Genomic DNA, 18695 nt, shown 5'->3' with positions numbered 1-18695 from the left:
TTCGTGATTTTATTATTATATTGGAATATTTTATCTGTCATTTTGTTAGTTATTTCTGATAGATAAAAATCCACTGATTTTTGTATAATTATTGGGAAACATTTAACTTGTTCTACTTTCTGTTTCAGTAACTTCAATCATATTCTTATAACATATTTTTATGCTTTCTTACATTAGCAATAATACAATAATATAGCATTTGTTGTATTGAAGAAAATTTTTAAAAAGAACTTTAGTTTTTTCTCTTGTTATTCATGTTGACATTTAAATTAATGCTAAGATCCTAGTTGTTACTGTGGAAAACTAATCTTTTTCATGACTGAAATGCACATACTTGTACATATATAGCTTCATCGTTGTGGATGTCAATGATAGCTAATTTGTGTTAAAATTGAAGATAAATTTCATGTCATACTATCTCATAGTATATTTCCCAATTAGCATTTACACATTATTAAAGGGTGATCTATAGGTCAGTGTTTTAGAAATAAACAGAAATAGCCCCATGAAAGTATTTTATCATGTACTTGTTTAGAGACAGTGGTAGGTTGGTGTTATGTCCAAATATCATATAGGTCTAGCACAGATACTGTATGTTCATTTTTGTAAAGATGTAAATCACGTATTTTATATTGCATGTTAATATGCAAGTATATTACTGTTAGTGAGGATGCAGGTCAGAGGATGGCATGGTACTCATTCATGCCTCCGTCCTTCACTTGTCTCTGAATCATCCATCTGTCCAGTTTAATACAAAAACCTCTCAATTACCTAATAAGTATTGCACACTAGGCTGGGTTCTGAAAAATAAAGACTTTCCACAACCCTTTGATCTCTGAGAGGTTGACATGTGTGTACTTTTGTCTTTCGTAACAAATTTTCTTTTTTTATGGACCTACATTAGCATTCATATGCAGACGTTGGCTTTTTTCTTCTTCACCATGGCACTGATGGCAATTTTTCAAGTAGTAACAGATAAATAAGAAACTTAAATCAGCAGTGGATGCAACATAATTTTTCTAAGAGTTCCATCGAATTTTAACCATTTAATTTCATTAATCAATAAGCCAAAACTTTCATTGTTTTTTTTATGGGAAAAATCTGTCAGGCAGGGAACTACATAATGTCCACAGATAGACATTAAATTTGTCACTATAAAGGCAAAATTACTATATATTAATCCATCATCTGTTTTTCTAGTTCAATCTCATTTGACACATTTAATGCAAATCACTGATGGCTTCTAGTGTAATAAAATGATCTTTAAAACAAAGCAGAGAAGTTGTAATACTTGCATATTTCAAGTTGAATGACTGATGAAAACTTCACTTGAGACATTTATTTTGTGATTTTAAAAATCTAGTAAAATTACAGCTAGGGAGCAGTAAATCATGTTGTATTATTACTGTTATATTACTTACAGGCTTGGACTCCGAATGCTTGAATGTTGACAGAATTAACATATTAATTTGAGCTTTCCCTGGATGTTTCAGTTTAACTTGTGATTATTTTTCCTCCAGAGGCTGCAAGAAGCCTTTCATTTAAAATGCATTACTTGAGGAACTGTGTTAATGACCTAACTTCCTTTCATTTAACGAGCAAAATAAGATTTCTTTGAAAAACGGTATCTGCCAAGGATTTGATTATTGAATGAAGATCAGTAATTTTGGGGTGTATGAACATCTGTGAGGAATTTGGGAAAGTCATCTCCAATACCTTTTATGTGACTGATTTTATATGAAGACAGCAAACAAATTATATTGGGAAGGGAGACTGAAGCTGTATCAGCAGGCAGTTTTCAAGTGCAGAGAGAAAGACTGGGGAAGATGTGGCAGCATCCAGCCATCTCACTGCATGCTTCGCAGCATCGCAAAAGAATCTCCATGCATGACCATCCCTAATGAGCACCTTTGGTTGACCTTTCTGCACTAATCTGCAGCTTAACCAAGATCTACTCGGTAAAGCTAATTTGCTAAATTGCCTAGGCTGGGCTCGAATTTGCAGTCTTCCTGCTCCAGCTTCCCACAGGGCTGGGCTCACAGGTGTGCGCCAGATGCCCAGGTGGCTTTGGCCTTTTTAACCCCACACGTGGTCTACACAAACCTCAAATCTCAGCTCTTGTTACTTAAGCTCCTTCCCAAGGCCTGCTCTGCAGCTGCAAACTCTTAACTCTCACTGCGCATGTCCAATAGCTGTGCTGCCTTCAAAACCTTGCTTCCTCTCCCTGGAATCCAGGGGTCAAGATTTACCTCTCTGGTTGGCCAAACCCACTACAAAATGTTCCCTAATTCTTCCAACCAGATATGTCCAATGATATGTGCTTATTTTTTTAAATGTTTTCATGTATACAAGAGAGTGCATGTGTTATATATATTTGATTCTTTACTCTTTCCACTTCTATCTGAAAGATCTTTACGTAGCAACTGAGAACATATCCCTCCTCTTCATTTTTGTATTTAGATATCTTTTAACTTATTTTGAAAACCAAATGACCCACACAATTGTTTCTTTTCTCTTTATAGTTAACACCAAAGCTTTTGAGAAATTTGAGGTAGCAACAATAAGGCTGTCCTGAACCTCAGTTTTTAAACAGCCTGCTTCAAACTTAACAATTGTATTCTATCACATAGTGTAAGCACACACTGTAAATTTTTTTTTTTTTTTTTTTTTTTTTGTACCAGAGATTGAACTCAGATCCTTGTGCTTGCCGGGCAGCTGGCGGAACCACTGAGCTAAATCCCCAGCCCTGCACACTGTAATTTAATTGATTCTGTCTTAGTGATTGTTTCAGTTATTCCTAGTTGTTTGTTGGTATTGGAAAAATATTGTAAGGATCATCAATAGAACTACTTCTTTACAAGTAGTTAACTATAATTCAATCCTGAATTAGTAATTTATGATGAATTAGTTATTTACCTAAATTAGTTATTTATGATGGTGTGTTTTCACCACTGCCCTGGCCCCAAAAGCCTGGTTGCTTCTTGAAGGTAGACTGAATTATTGTTACCATCATCACCACTAATATGTACTGATCAGGCCCTATGCTAATGCTTTTTGAGAAGATCTTATTTAGCCCTCAGAATGTGGCTATAAGGTCAGCATTGTTATTTTCATTCCATAGAGAAGGAAGCTGAAGCTTACAGGAGTCAAGTAACTTGCAAAGAAAGGAGGTTGCATTTGAATTCCTTCCTGCCCACTCTGCCTTCTTTCTGCACAGAGCTGGGCCTCTGGAGATATTTTCTGAGTGTTTATGCCTGGAACAAAACACTAGGGAAACTTGCACAGAAACAAAACAAACATTGTTGATGTAAAGAAAAGGCATTTCTTCCTTTAGCCACAAATTGCCTTTGCAATTTTGTTGCTAACTTTCCTCCAGGACATTTGTCTTCTGGAAGAAATCACTGGAAAAAAAATGTTTTTTATTTGATGAATACCCATGTGTCCATTAAATATCCCTAAGTAAATAGCTTATTTGCAAATTTTTAAAAGAAATTCTCATTATATATTTTGACAGAGAGATTGGTGAAGGAGGTTATAGAAGCTTTTTATGTTTAAAAAATAGTTTTACTAAATAATTCATTGTTTTGTAAACTATTTATGGTGTACGGATTATGCAATAGGTGCTCTTCTACCAGCTACAGGAACTAGGTGAGCAGCCATAGAAATGCCTACAAAATTAGAAATCTACAGTATAAGTGTCTAGGTGTACAAGGTGACCCTGAGCTGTGTGCGGACATTCCTGTGCAGAGTTGCGAAGACTTCCTGTGGTCAGAGACGAGGTGCAGTGTGCGGTTCAAGGGCAAGAGTTAACCAAGCCCTCAGTTAACTGAGGAAAGCTGCAAGCTGAGCGTTGGGAAGACTGTGAACAGTACATGCAAAGGCCCTGTGTGGCTGAGATGCTGCCACATCTGGGGAGCCAGGAGAAGGAGCGTGGTGTCAGCATAAAGGATGGGAAGTGCAAGCAAGGACAGGTTACTCTTGTCCATTGCTATTGACATTCGCATGTAATATCATTCTTGAGATGTAATTCACAAGTCACTCATCTAAAATAGACAGTTCTTTGGTTTGTATAATATTCAGAGTTGTACAGTCTCCATCCCAGACACTTGCAGAATACTTTAGTCTCCTCCTAAACAAAGCCAGTTCCCATTACCTTCACTTCTCAAGCTCCCCATTCATCCTCATGGTCAGCCCTTTGAGATACCATGAATGTGCTTCCTGTCACTGTGGATTTGCCTGTTTGGGATATTTGATGTGGATGGGATAATTTAATGTGTGACATCTGTTCTTGGCTTCTTTTGCTTGGCATAATATTTTCAGAGTTCATGTTGCGGCATGTATCAGTTCTGTCCTCTTTTTTCTTGGTGAATGATTAGTGAATTTCATTGCTGAGTGAATATAGGTATTATTGTATGTCTTTTGCTCTGTAGAGATGTTGGCAACTTCCAAAAATAGAATAAACAGGCTCACATTTAATATCATAGAAACATGAAATTATAACCTGGGTATTGATTGTTATTCTTAAAACATTTAAATATCATTCCAAAGGAATTATTAAAAATACCCAGCTGTGAAATCTAAAATAGGATGACACATATCTTCTCCTTTGATGAAATAATAACTCTAGCATTTTTCAATGGTTAGTTTCTGGAACATTATCAGAGTGTGTAAATATAACACATTTTATAATTCAAACTATAGAATGAATGGGTTGACAGATTTGATATACTTTCACAGTAATAGGAATGAGTTTTAGGGATGGTATTTAGAGAATGTTTTTAAATTTTTGTCTTAAAGTTGGATCTATTTCTATAGAAAGAAATATATAGGTCACAGTTATCTTCCATTAAGTACTTATAATCATTTCCAAAAATATTCAGTATAATATGTCCTCTTTTTCTTTTTAAAATGCCAAAGTAAAAAGAGAGGAGTAGAACCTGATAGTAATTTCTTTTCTTTCCTTGCTATATGGGAAACTCATTCTGGAAAATAATCTTTTGCTGTCTTATTACTACTATGAATTGCACATGGTAAATATATGGTACAATGGTGTGCTTTTCCACCCCAGGTGTCACTTCTTTGTTCTCTGGCTAAAAACAAACAAACAAACAAACAAAAAAACCTCATCTTTTCTCGCTAGGTGTAGCACAGTGAGAAGAACACCTATTTTGAATTACAAAGAACCAAGAAAAGTAGAACTTGAATTATGATTCTGGAAGCCACACACTGTGAATCTTGTGGCCACTATTTAAACTTTTGGAGTTTACATTTCCTCACCTGTGAAATAGCAAGGATGACATCCCTCTTTGGGGACTGTGGGGAGGATTAGATTAGTGAGCATGTGGAAGGACCCAGGAGTATGCCCAGCACATAGTAGGAGCTCAATCAATGGTAGTTAGTAAAGATGTCAAAGACTTTGACACCAGGTGGTACAATGGTTCTTTAGATGCTTTATGTCTTACCTAAAATAGTGTTCCTATGTTGCCAAGATCTATGCTTGCCCAACCAATCAAGAATAGTAGTTAGAATTAAAGTGTGAACTGTAAGAATCAAGAACTTTTCTGTCTTGTTAAAGGCTGTCTGCAGCTGAGATTGAGTAGGTATCTCAAGGCATAGTTCAGAAAGTCATTAGTTGTACTTCTGTTATGTTTGTACATGGCTCTATGCTTAGCACTGTGAGCAAAGAGAAAGCCAGTGAGGAATTTTATAGACCTGGAGCATCATTCATGATCTACAGTAGTTTTAATGCTCCTAGTATATCCTTGGCAGTCTAACAAGCTGGGCTTTGCAAGAGGCTTTTCCCTTGCATGCCTCCTATGAGGTGAGATAAGAAAACTCAGTGAATGCTGCTGCCTAGCGCCATCTGACAGAAGAGCAGGCTTGTACAAACCTCGCTGTGTCTTCATCTACCTTATTCATCAGATCTGGTACTGTGTGACTGCTGGTTCTCCCCCAGTGTCAAAATGACCGTGAAAACCAAGTGTTTTGGATTAATTCAGAACATCAGGGAAGCTACAGTAACACAACTAAAGATGCTTATAAAAGGGCACTTCCAGCACTGCTTCAGAAATGGGTGACAATGGTGAGATAAGTGTGTTCAAAGCAAAGGGGAATATTTTAGGGGACATTAATAGCAATATATGTTTTATAGTAATAAAAATTTTATGTAAATATATATCATATTTTTGATCACACTGTATATGTCTGTCTTCATCTCAACTTGCATTGTTATCATTGCTGCTTATTGCCACTTAACTTTTTTATTATTATAATTATTTCTTTCTTTCTACCTTTTCAAGAAAATCCAGGTCTAGTTGAATTTCTGGTTGGGATCCATTGTAGAGTATTTCTTTTGGAAGGACTTGAGGGACGGGTTGGAATGGGGCTACATGTCCCTAGTGGTTTCCAGCTGCAGCTGTGGACAAAGAGGGGTTCCAAGCATAATACCCTAAGTATTGGGAAGTACAGGAAGCCATGACACTGTAGAAGGGAGTAGATATCTATCAACATGGGGAAGTTTGAGAAAATGGCCGGAAGACTAAGAGACAGTGCATGCCCTGATGGAGAAGATAACCCAGAAGGATGAGTAACCATGGATGGAGAGTATAAATCACAAATGATGTCTCAATCATGTGGCAGTCTGAAGATGCTTTCAATAAGTACTTGCTCTATGAATTGCTGAAGAAAGAGACAACATTTGAGCTAAAAGATTGAGAACATTATTGAAAGATGAAGAAGGAGCAACATGGTATTTTTGCATGTCCAGTGGAGTTGTCTGGTTTCCAATCCCTGTCTTCCACTTCTGAATTGCTTCTGTATATTCTCTCTTTAGCTCTCACAGGTTGGAGCATATTTGCATCTTTGATAATTATTGTAACTTAGAATTCAAACTACTTCCAGCATTATTCCTGGAAAAACCCTATTTTAGATGGTGTCATGATTCCCAAAATTATTTCCCTATAATAAGTTTTCTGTGTGATATTCGCTGTTTTTATGAGAATAAAGAAAATGAGTTAAGGAAACATTTCATATTTGAGGTGCATTGAGTAGTGGTTCCCTAAATCTAAGGGCTTAACTTGGAAAAGGTTTGTTTCTTGCTTATGTAAATTCCTCTGGCAGTAACGAACTTCTCCAGGCATCAGGCTTTCATGTGGTGACTTAGCAATCCATGACACTTCCTTCATGTTGCTCTCCAACAGCCTGGAGTTCGTGGTCACCTCATAGGAAGAGTCTAAGTATCTTTCATTTTTCCAAGGAAATGTAGGAATTTCCAGATATCAGCAAACACTAGCAATCTCTACCACTCTGAGCAAAATTGTTTTATATTTTTACAACTGCAGAAATTGGTTGAAGCTTTTGGACACGGTAACATGTTGTCTTCAACATGAGCCCATTCTTTGCAATTTTTTACGAGCTCATTTTCTTACAGAGCTCTTCATGGAACATCTTAAAGCACTATACTTTCATGGTACATATTTTTATAAACACAAGATGAGATAGATAATTTTACATTTCCTTTCTCACTACTGCTGTAAGCCTCCATTCTCCTCCCGTCCCTTGTGGTAGTCTTACTTTGTAAACTTTATTAGAAAAATTGCTTGAAGTGTGCTGCTTGCCACTGTGGTTCTTAGACTGATCTCAATGTCTGCAAGCAGCACATTCAGGAAGCCAAAGCAAACCGTTGGACCATAGCAGAAGTGATTATTGGGTGACAAGCAGGGAACTGCCATCTGGTAGTAGCTTAGTTTGTGTTGCTTTTACAGTCCACTGGCTCTTTTTGTTACAAAATTTGAAGACAAAATATTACTACTCATGTGAGATAACAGTTGTCACCAAGTTTCTCTGAGATACTACATGACATCATCATCATTTAAAAAGTGAGTACCAAAAATAGTGGCTCTAGTCAGCTGCTGATAGATCAAACTTAATTGGATAGTAGGTTAATGGATGGTCACTAGTAGATGCAAGGGCCATTGCTGGCTATAAGGAAGGTATGTGCTTTTGAGCATTGGGCATGTTAAATAGCAATAACTATGTACAAACAGCAAGTAGATCTGTATTAAGGGTCTATACCGTGCCTTAAATGTAGCGTTAGGGAACAGTAAATCGATCTGGTGACAGTTCTTGTAGATGTTAACAGAGTATTGGAGACAAATAAACAGTTGTGGATCTGAGTATATAAAAACAATCTGAGATAAATGTTCTGAGAGAAAGAAAAGGATGAAATCCTATAGCAGTGGTGGCGAACCTGTGGCATGCTTGGCACAGTAGGCACATAGAACTCTCTCTGTCAGCGTGCAAGCCAAGTTGGCCTGGCACCGAGCATTGGATAACAGTTGTTTTTTTCTAAACTAAAACCTCAGTGATCAGGTTTAATTGCAGTGTTGGCACTTTGTGATAAATAAGTGGGTTTGGGGTTGCAGTTTGGGCGCTTGGTCTCTAAACGGTTCGCCATCCCTTTCCTATAGCAGGGAATGTGACAGCAGAGGTGCAAACTTAGTTTGAGCCCTCGGAGTAAGAGAGAAGCAGCAGTCTCAGAGTTGACAGGGTGTGGAGCCAAATTTAAATTTATGTCTCCATGATTCTATGCACTTTCAGTTATACAACTGTATCTTTTTCCATGAGTTCTTTGAGCCTAAACTATTCAAGGATTTTGTCTTTAAATAGACCTAAGTGAAATATATCAAGTTTAAGCCCAGCCTCCTGGTGGTTTTAAGCCCAGTTCATAGATGATTCTGAGATGAATTTGCCTTGTTCTCTCTGGTACCTGGGTTCTGTTAGCTCCTCCTGGGTATCCTCCTAAAGGCTGTGGTAGGTGGCTCTTTGGAAAGAAGCTGACTGATGATGGCTTAGGTGAGGAGTTAGTAAGCTTTTAAAATTTCCAAGCCCAGTTACCAAGTGTTTTAGAGATCGCTTGCTGTGCGTCTCTGCTTGGCTCTGGTCTGTCACTGCAATATGGAAGCAGCATAGAGCAACGCAGAAATGAATCACTGTGGCTGTGTTTCAGAGAAACTTCATTTACAAAATCAAGGGGCCCATGGTACTTGGTCTCTCTGTTATTCTTGGAAGACTCTTGGTTTACTCCCCAATCTCTTAGTAACTGATTTTACCTTTCGTCAACCAGGGCATGGAATTCCTCATCTTTTCTCAGATGGAGATAGACATTTTCATGACATTTTCAGTTTTTTAGCAATGGGAATTTGGGAATTGAGAAGAGCCTTTGTTTTAATTTCAAATAAGTCTTCTTTACGCTTAGCTGATGTTGCAAACTCTCTTTCTGATACAGCATCTATTCCAGGTATTGACAAGCACGCTGGACACAAAGCTTCTAGAAAGGGCTCAGGGAAGGAGAAGTAGAATGGCTCTCTGAGGAGCTGCCCACCTGGGCCAAACACGTGCAGTTGGGCCAGTTGGGTTGTGTCTCCTGTTCCACAACTCTCATGGCTCTGGCATTGATTTCAGTGTTATTAGATTCTGATAGTAATTGGTTAGTAAATATCACAATGACCATTCCTCCAGTCTCTCTTCATTAGTTGGAGGTGTCATGTTTTAAAATGTCGCGTGTTCCCCGTAAAAATCGTATGCGGCAGGTGCTCACAACGCTGAACATGTTTTTAAGACGTGAACACAGGAATGCTGAGACTCATGTTACTTTTTTTGTGTGCTCCATCAGTGAGTATTTTAAAATGCAAGTAAAGATAAGTAGTTGTACTACTGACTAGTATTGAAAGATTTATTTGATAATAAATTTGGCTGCTTGGCTTAGACCATTCCTGTTGCTGTGACAAACTACCGCAGAGGGAGTAATTTATAAATGATGATAGTTTCTTTCGCATTGTTGTGGAGACTGGGAAATCCAAGATCAAGAGTCCAGCACATCTGGCATCTGGTTGCAGCCTGGTCTCTCTTTCTGAGGTGGTGCCTTTAATGCTGTGTCCACATTTGGCAGAAGACACCAAAAAAGGGCAGTTCTGTGTGAAGATGCTTTGAGAAGGGATTAATCCCATGCACAAAGGTGAAGACCTTGGGACTTAACATCCAGCCCTGCATGCCTCACCTCTTACTACAGTCACAGTGGGGATGACATTTCAGTACTTGAGGTCAGGGGGAGATGTTGAGACAAATCACACTATAAAGACCATGTCCTTTTACCTCCTTATCGTCTGAACTGAGTGTGGTTTCTGGGTTCTGTCACGGTTGGTAACAATCACAGCAGTATTAAAGGAGGGTAGAAAGTATACTCGGCCTGAATAGCCCTGGAATATTGCTTCATGATACTTTCCTAAAAAGAGATGATTTTCTCATGGTTTACTTTTTTCAGGTCGAAAATGAGCCTGGGAAGCTGAGAGAGTTTGATTGTAAGTTAGAACCTACCCTGAGCACCTTGGAGAGCAAATGAAACCCTGTCTCCAAATAAAAACTAAAAGAAGGACTGGGAATGTAGCTCAGTGCAAAGAACTTGGGTTCAATTTCTAATACCAAAAAAAAAAAAGGTAGATTCATTCTTTCTTTCTCTTTTTCTTTTCTTTTTTTTTTTTTTTTTTGAGACTGGGTCTCCTTATGTAGTGCAGGCTGGCCTTGAACTGTATAGTACAGGCTGGGCTTGAACTTGTGGCGATCTTCCTGCCTCAGCCTCCCAAGTGCTGGAATCACAGGCATGAACCATGACACCCAGCTGGCTGACTCATTCTAGAAATAGCTAGAGCTCAATTAAGATCTAATTCCTCAATTTTCTAGTTTTGTTATATTAGGCTAGTTATTTTTTCTATATTTTCTGATTTTTTTCCCTGAGTAAAATGATAGTAATTACAAATTTTAGCTCAGTGTCATCATGATGATTAGAGAACTTAATGCTCTGCTTTAATGAGTACTGAGAACTGGCCAGTATATAGGAACTGCTCAATAAATATTTGCTATGATAGTAACAATAGTGAGTTCTATTAATCAAAATATCATTTTATTTTCTTAAACTTACATATATATATATATATATATATATATATATATATATGGAAGGCAATGGTACTAGCCATTGACATGTGTGTACTACATATTAGGAGATCTGAGGTAGTTATGGAGAATTCTTTTCCTTGGAAAGATTTAATATTTCCAAGGACACACCAGCTGGCTCACAATCAAAAACTGTAGAAACTTCTTCTTTAATATACTTTAAGGGTGTGTATGCTGGAGGAGAGTTTGGAAAAACTGTAAAAAACATCAAATATTTTCTATGTAGCTTTTAGGTTTTCTGGTGTTATATACAGCACAATTTAAGAATTAATTAAGGTCACCATTTTCAGCCCCATCATCTGCTTTGCATTTGAATGTGAACAATTCCTTCTTGAGTAGTGTCTGGTATAATTAATGTTGCTCATGGATATGCTAAATTCAGCTGAATATAAAATAAATAGGTATAGTCATGTGTAACAGACTAATAATATAGACAAGATTGGGAATTAAGTCACACAAAGAAACTGAGTCAAGTAAGCATTTAACACTATCGTGGAACCTGTGATAATACAGTTGTGCGATTAGTTTTGAAATATCAAACCGCGTGCATTTGTGCACGCAGGTACGTAGTTTTCTTACTGTCTTCCATCCATCTGTTCATTCAGGATGTGTCTATTGAGCCTATTTTATATGGCAAGCTTTGGAGAGACCACAGTAACCAAGGCCCACATGGTGTCCACCTCATCTTCCAGCACAAGAAGATTAGTGGCAGGAGAAGGAAGTCCAGGGTTCTTCAGGCACCTTTAGCTGCCAGCTCGATGACCTTCTCTCAGAAACAGAATTTAGAAGTCAGCCAGAGGGTGATAAACTAACAGGAAAACAGAGAAGTGACCCAACAATGATTATTGAACTAACAAGAAGCATAAGCGATAAATTGTTTTCCATTTTTACCTAATAGGCACATTCTACTCCAGATTCGTTCTGCAGAGCTCTGCTTCTACTCACACAGACTTTTATTTTCTTAAATTTCATTTTCCTCAATGTTTTGTTCCAACTGTCTCCTACTTGGAAGGTTACAGCCTCTTTGCTTGTTGCCTCTTACTCCCATGCCTTTGGTGAAAGTCCCTCTTCCTTCCTGAAGGCTTCTTTAAGCACCCTAGGTCTCAGAGATCTCTCCTACCTGACCTCCCAGTTCCCCAGACTGGGGAGAGCCGGATCACACAACGCAGTGCTCCACCACAAGTGAATGTAACTGGGGCTCTCATATTCTAATCATTCGATAGTAATATGTTCAGAGTGTTCTCCCGAACTAGATCTGATGAAGAGGTTGGGTGGGTGGGTGGGAACATGTACAAGGAAGCAAAAGTAGCGGTGAGCTAGAATACCTCCTTTTAGGAGCTTGCTACTGATTAGAGATGCTCTATCACATGTGTAAGTTACTGTAGGCTGACTTGTATTTCCAAAAGCATGTGTTGAAGTCCTTTACCCTAGAACCTAAGACTATAACATGATTTTAAAAGGGTCTCTCCTGTGTAATCAGGTTAATATGAGTCACATTGGGTTTTAATCCAATAATGAGTGGTGTCTTTCTGAAAGAAGAAGAGACGGAGAGGTAGAGAGAATGCCATGGAATGAAAGAGGCAGAAATTAAGAGTGCTGGTTTACATGCCACGGAATGCCAAGGGTTGCTGGCATCGCAAACACTGAGGGAAAGCCGTAGGCTTGCCAGCACCTTCTGTTGGTTTAAACCCCTAGTTTGTGGTCATCTGTTACAGCAGGCCCAGGAAACTAGTACATCATGGTGGCCCTGAGAGAGGAAGTGAGAGAACGGGCCAGTTTAAAGCTTTGAATATCCCGAGAAAGGATGAGCCTGCTTGGTGGTGTACTGAGAGACACTTTTAGGGTGGACTTTGGACCTTAAAGGTGAGCAGAGTTTGAACCTTTAAGGTGGGAAGGAAGAAGAAATAATGCTGCAGTTTTGAAAGTAAGTACAAATGAAGACATAGAAAACTACAAATAGGATCATAACATTATTATGCCCATGGATTGTACTTTATTTTTTACTACAGCAGTTTTTGAGTGGAGAAAAAATAGTGGAGGATGAGCCCAGAAAAGTAGATTGGAAACAGATCAGGCACCGAAGACCTCTAGCAGCAACATAGGAACGTCCTTCATGACCCACTCTGTAGCCAGAGAGAAGTGGGCAGTGTGAGAGGGCTGTGTTCTGTGGGAAGAGTGATCTGAAGATAGGAGATAGAGCAGAGATTCCTAAGCATGAGTGTTGTGCATCAATATTCCTTGGAGTCCTTGTTAATACACAGACTACTGGTATTAGTGGACCATGTCCTTAGAGTTCCTGATTTCAGTCACTCTTGGGTGGAACCCAGGCATTTGAATTTCTAACATGTTCTCAGGGAATATTGATGCTATTTATCTGGCAACTGCTCTTCAGGAACCATTGATGGTAAACATGAGAACTTGCAGAGATAAAAGGTGAAGAAACCCATCTTCACCTTTGCTTCACCTCATTGCTTAATGCAATGAGCAGGGAAGAAATAAACCTGAGATAGACGAGGGGAGAGAGTGGGTGTGAAATAGGACAGGAGAATTGTACCAGAAGGGACTTTGACATCTCATCAAATGAAAAGGCTCAGGGAGAGAGAAGGCAAAAATTATTCCAGATTCTTTACTCTAGGAAGTTATTATCATGTAGGCCTTTGTTTCTTGTGTGTTAGTCTTATTATTCTCACCAAATTAAAAAGTCCCTGAGGATGCTGACTATATAATTTGGCAGGGTTACATATAAAAAGATTTTCTCTTTGTATTGGGCATAATAATCGCTAACATTTATCAAATGTGTAATGTATGCTAGGCATTCTGCATAGATCATCTAGTTTAAACTTCAGCCCCAATATGTGAGTTAAGTATTACTGTTTGTTTTAAATAAGAGGAAACTGGAGCTAAGGAGAGGTTGAGTTACTTACCTGAGTTTACACAGTAACTGAGGAACTTTACCTGGATTTGAACCAGTCGGTCTGGTTCCAGATCCCATATCCTAAATCCTGTGTTATAGCCCCTCACTAGTGAAGAGTGAGGCACCTCGTAGGGGTTGAGTTGTGGTATCGATTTATACTATATAACAATATAGTCATAGAGGAAAATTACCATACAGATAATCGTATGAAATACCATGTCCATGAATTCACCACCTGGTGATGGTCACTGGTAACATGGTAGTGTATGTATTTATTCTTAAATCCTGCCCACGAGTGCATATATGGATCACACTATAGTGTTTATGTTGTTTTGTAACTTTAAAAAAATTTAACAATGTTCTGAGCAATTTTTTTGCCAATAAATACACTTCTACGGTATTTGTGTTAATGGTGTTTTTAAAAATTTGCTTTATGAATATGCCAAATGTATTGAACCATCCTCCTTACCAGGGCACTTGGACATATATAGTGATACTGATAACCATCCTGTCCATGGAAGGATTCTTAACCTAAAGTGTAACTTGGGTCTTAGAGTTTTGAACTTAGTTGAAAGGGACACAAGTTATTTCATTAAATCCCCCTTTTTAATGGATCAGAAAGCCAGAGCTCAGGGTGGTAAAGTAGTTTGCTCACATCCTCAGGTTAGACACCAAGACTATTGCTGCTCATCTATCCTTTCAGTGCACACCAGGGAGTGCCTACCATGTGTGAAGGTATTCTGTGCACAGGGAATAGAGCAATAACGAGAACAGACCGAAGACCTGCTGTTGGATACTCCCCCTTACTGTCAGTGTTCAAGACTCCTTGGTTTCTCCTCTCATACCAAACCTGCCTGCCAAATCGCAATTTCAGTCTCAAACACAGCCTTCTCCTCGCTGAGTCTCTTCCAGGGAAATAGTTCATCATGTTACTGAGAATGAGCTGGTGTTATCAACTGAAATACCCTTTGGAGCATTTTTCATTTCCCATTTAGAGGTATTTGGATATACCCTGCCAATTTTTAACAATTCCTCTCTCCTTCCTCACTCCTCACAACTGAAGAAACACTATTTGTCACCCACAAACGGCTGCAGTCAAGCTGAAAAATGTTGGTTTTTGTCTGTCCGTGAACCACCCAGAGCTGAAAGATGGGGATGAGAAAGGATCCAAAAAAATGTTTCAAGTTGGAATAGGGCTGCATTTAAGATCCAGACAGTAAGATTTGCTCTGAAATTTGTCTTTTCTTGTTCTCATGAGTATTGTTCCCTCACACTTTTTGGAAGCATTTCACCAGTTAGTCCAAGTCCAGTTTTGACCTTTGAAGTACAAGGTGTAGAAGATACCTTGTGCATGGAATTGTGTCGCTGGGAGTCAGAACCACCATGCTTCTGAGCTTCATTTTGCCACCTTGAGTCTTGGATATTTTACTTTAGTTTTCTGGATCTGTTTCTTCATCTGTAAAAGAGCCAGGCGTTCATAGCTCACGTACCTCTGTGTTTCTGTGTGACATCACAGTGTAATTAAATATCTCTCCTGTAATTTTGCCAGGTGAACAACCATCCTCTTTGCCTGGTCCAGGACGTAAAACTCTCAGTGGTTACATTAGGAAAATCTCTGGAAAACCAGAGCAAGTTAATAACTCTATGTTATGTATGAAATATTAAGAAATCTTAGGTAGTCTGTACCCTGCCTGCAGGTAGGGATGATGTCTCTCTTGCATGATGCTTATGCATCATAATAAATCCTTAGTAAATATTTGTTTAATAAATAATAAATATATCATTGGGTCCAGAGAAAATTACATTAGTTAGAATGTCTAGTTCAGAGTGTGGCATGTTTTAAATGCTTAATAAATATAACCAAATCATACTGTTTTCCTTCTTGGAGCACCTCTAATCTCCTATACTGCACTGTATTGGTAGTTTTCTATTATAGGACTGCTTTCAAGATGTTTCCAATGTAAGTTTCATGAGGTAATTAGTAAGACATAATGGATACTATTAGATAATCATGATGTTGTTTGGGGAATTGTAGTGCTTCAGAGGAATTTCTTCCTAAAGCATTTCTTAACATTTTCCTTTCTGAGTCTTGCTGTTGGCTTTCCTGCTTTGAAATGCTAATACTAGCCTTCCTTTTTGTCTTGTGCCTCTTTTAATTTGGGATTGAATTTTCCACCAGCACAACTTCAAACTGCTACCATTGTTTTTCCAACATGGTTAAAACAGTAGATTTTGTAACTCTGAGGAATGGAATGGAGTGCCTATGTGGGCATTTCTATAAAAGCAGAACAGAAGCTGGGTGTGGTGGAACATGCTTGTACTCTGAGGCTGAGGCAGGAGAATCGCCATAGTTCAAGACCAGCCTAAAGTACACAGCAAGACCCTGTCTCAAAAAACAAACAAAAAAGCTTACTTTACTTTCTGTTCCCTCCCCTGAACATGGGTTCTGTAAATAGTACTGAATCTACCCTCATTCTTTGAATCATATTATAAGAGAAGGAACCTAAAGTGATTATCTTTTTTTGTTGTTGTTGTTAAATTCTTTTATTGGTACATTGTAGGTATACAACACAATTACATTTCTCATTGGGAATTGTACCTTTACATGATGCATCTTGGTTCTTATTTTTTCCCCATTCCTAGCGCTCCCTTCCCTATTTACAAAGACTTTATTTCCATTTTTTCCATTTCTCATCATTTTTCCTTTCCCTTCTTTCCTTTCCCTTGCCCCTCCCACTACCCCTACCCCTTTGGACCTTTTCATCCTATTTTGCATTATCAATTATTCATTCTAATCATTGGTACATTTTAAGTACATTTATATTGTACATTTTATATACAATATAAGGACATTCATCATTGGAAATTTGCACCTTAACATAATCTCTCTTGGTTCTTATTTTTCACCCTTGCCCAGCCCTCCCTTCAACCCCTCCAGTCCTCCCTATTTACAAAGATTTTGTTCCTATTTTTCCATTTCTCATATTAATCCCTTTCCCTTCTGTCCTTTCCCCTAGCCCTCCCACTTCCTTCCCCTTTGCCCCTTTTCTTCCTATTTCACATTACCTATTATACATTTTAGTCCTTATTTACACTTTCAGTTTCTCACACCAGAGAAACTATTTGGTATTTATACATATGTGTCCTATTTATTTCACTTAAGAGTATCGCCTCAATGTGCATCCACTGAGCTATAAATGTCTCTAATTTCTCATTTTTTATGGCTGAGTAGTACTCCATTTTATAAAAAAACCACATTTTCTTTATCCAGTCTCCAGTTGATGGGCATTTGGGCTGTTTCCAAGTTTTAGCTATCACAAAATGTGCTGCTATGAACCTGGGTGCATATATATCACTGTGGTATGATTCTTTTAATTTTGGGGGAAGATCCCCAGCAGTAGAATAGTGGGGTCAAATGGGACTTCCAGTCCTAGTTCTTTGAGGTATCTCCATACTGATTTCCACAGGGGTTGCACCAGTCTACACTCCCACCAGCAGTGGAGCAGGGTTCCTCTTTCCCCACAGCCCTGCCAGCATTTGTTCTTGGTTGATTTCATGATAGCAGCCATTCTTTCTGGAGTGAGGTGGAATCTCAGCATTGTTTTCATTTGCATCTCTCGAATGGCCAGTGATGTGGAACACTTTTTCATGTATTTATTTGCTATTTCTACCTCTTTGTGTGAGAAATGTCTGTTCATTTCAGATGCCCATTTTCGGATTGGGTCTTTAAATTTGGCAGGTCTGATCATTTTAAGTTCTTTATAGATTCGAGATAGTAGACCTTTGTCTGAGGAATAGCAGGTGAAGATTTTTTTCCCACATTGTGGGTTGTGTCTTCACACTGCTGGTGGTTTCTCTTGCTGTGCAGAAGCGTTTTAATAAGAAGAGATTCCACTTGTTGATTGTTTGTGCTAGTTCACGGGCAACTGAAGTTTTGTTCATAAAATCATTTCCTACACCGATGTCTTCAAGAGTTCTACCTAACCTCTGTTCCAGCTGGTTCAGAGTTTCTATTGTAATATTTAGATCTTTAATCCATTTTGATTTTAGTTTAGTGCATGGTGAGAGATATAGGTGTAGTTTTAATCTTCGGCAAGTTGAAGCCCAATTTTTCCAGCACCATTTATTAAAGAGGCTACCTTTCCTCTAGTGAGGGTGTTTGGCTCCTTTATCGAAGATGAGATGGCTGAGTGTGTCTGGCATTGTTTCTGCATCTTCTGTTCCACTGGTCCTGAGGTTTGTTTCTTTGCCAGTACTATGCTGTTTTTATCACAGTAGTTGTGCAGTATAGTTGCAGGTTGGGGATTGTGATACCCCCTGCCATGTCTCTATTACCTAGAATTGCTTTTGTTATTCTGGGTCTCTTCTTGTTCCAAATAAATTTTTGGATTGTTTTCTCAAGGTCCATGAAGTATGCTGCTGGGATCTCAATTGGAACTGCACTGAATCTATATAGCAGTTTTGGAAGTATGGCCATTTTCACTACATTAATCCTTCCTACCCAGGAGCAGGGGATGTCTGTCCATTTTCTGATATCATCTTCAATCTGTCTTTTCAGGGTGCTAGAGTTTTCAGAGAAGAGGTCTTTGATTTCTTTCATTAGGCTGATTCCTAGGTATTTCAGTTTTTTGGATGCTATTGTGAAAGGAATTATTTGCCCTATTTCTCTCTCAGTGAGTCTGTCATTGGTGTAGAGGAAAACTATTGATTTTTGTGTGTTGACCTTGTAACCAGCTACTTGACTGAATTTGGTCTTTAAGTCTAGAAGACT

At 38.4% G+C, this 18695-nt stretch overlaps 1 protein-coding gene across 5 annotated transcripts in view; it reads left to right on the top strand.

The window, feature by feature from the left end:
* The window catches only part of Sgcd (sarcoglycan delta), a 959917-nt gene that overhangs the window by 277184 nt on the left and 664038 nt on the right, over positions 1–18695 (top strand). The gene's annotated exons all lie outside the window — the stretch shown is intronic.

Source organism: Heterocephalus glaber, unplaced genomic scaffold, assembly GCF_053883595.1.
Source record: "Heterocephalus glaber isolate CG9 unplaced genomic scaffold, H.glaber_assembly_v1.0 deba00001606, whole genome shotgun sequence".
Classification (NCBI taxonomy): domain Eukaryota; kingdom Metazoa; phylum Chordata; class Mammalia; order Rodentia; family Bathyergidae; genus Heterocephalus; species Heterocephalus glaber.
This window is presented reverse-complemented; position numbering and strand designations above follow the sequence as displayed.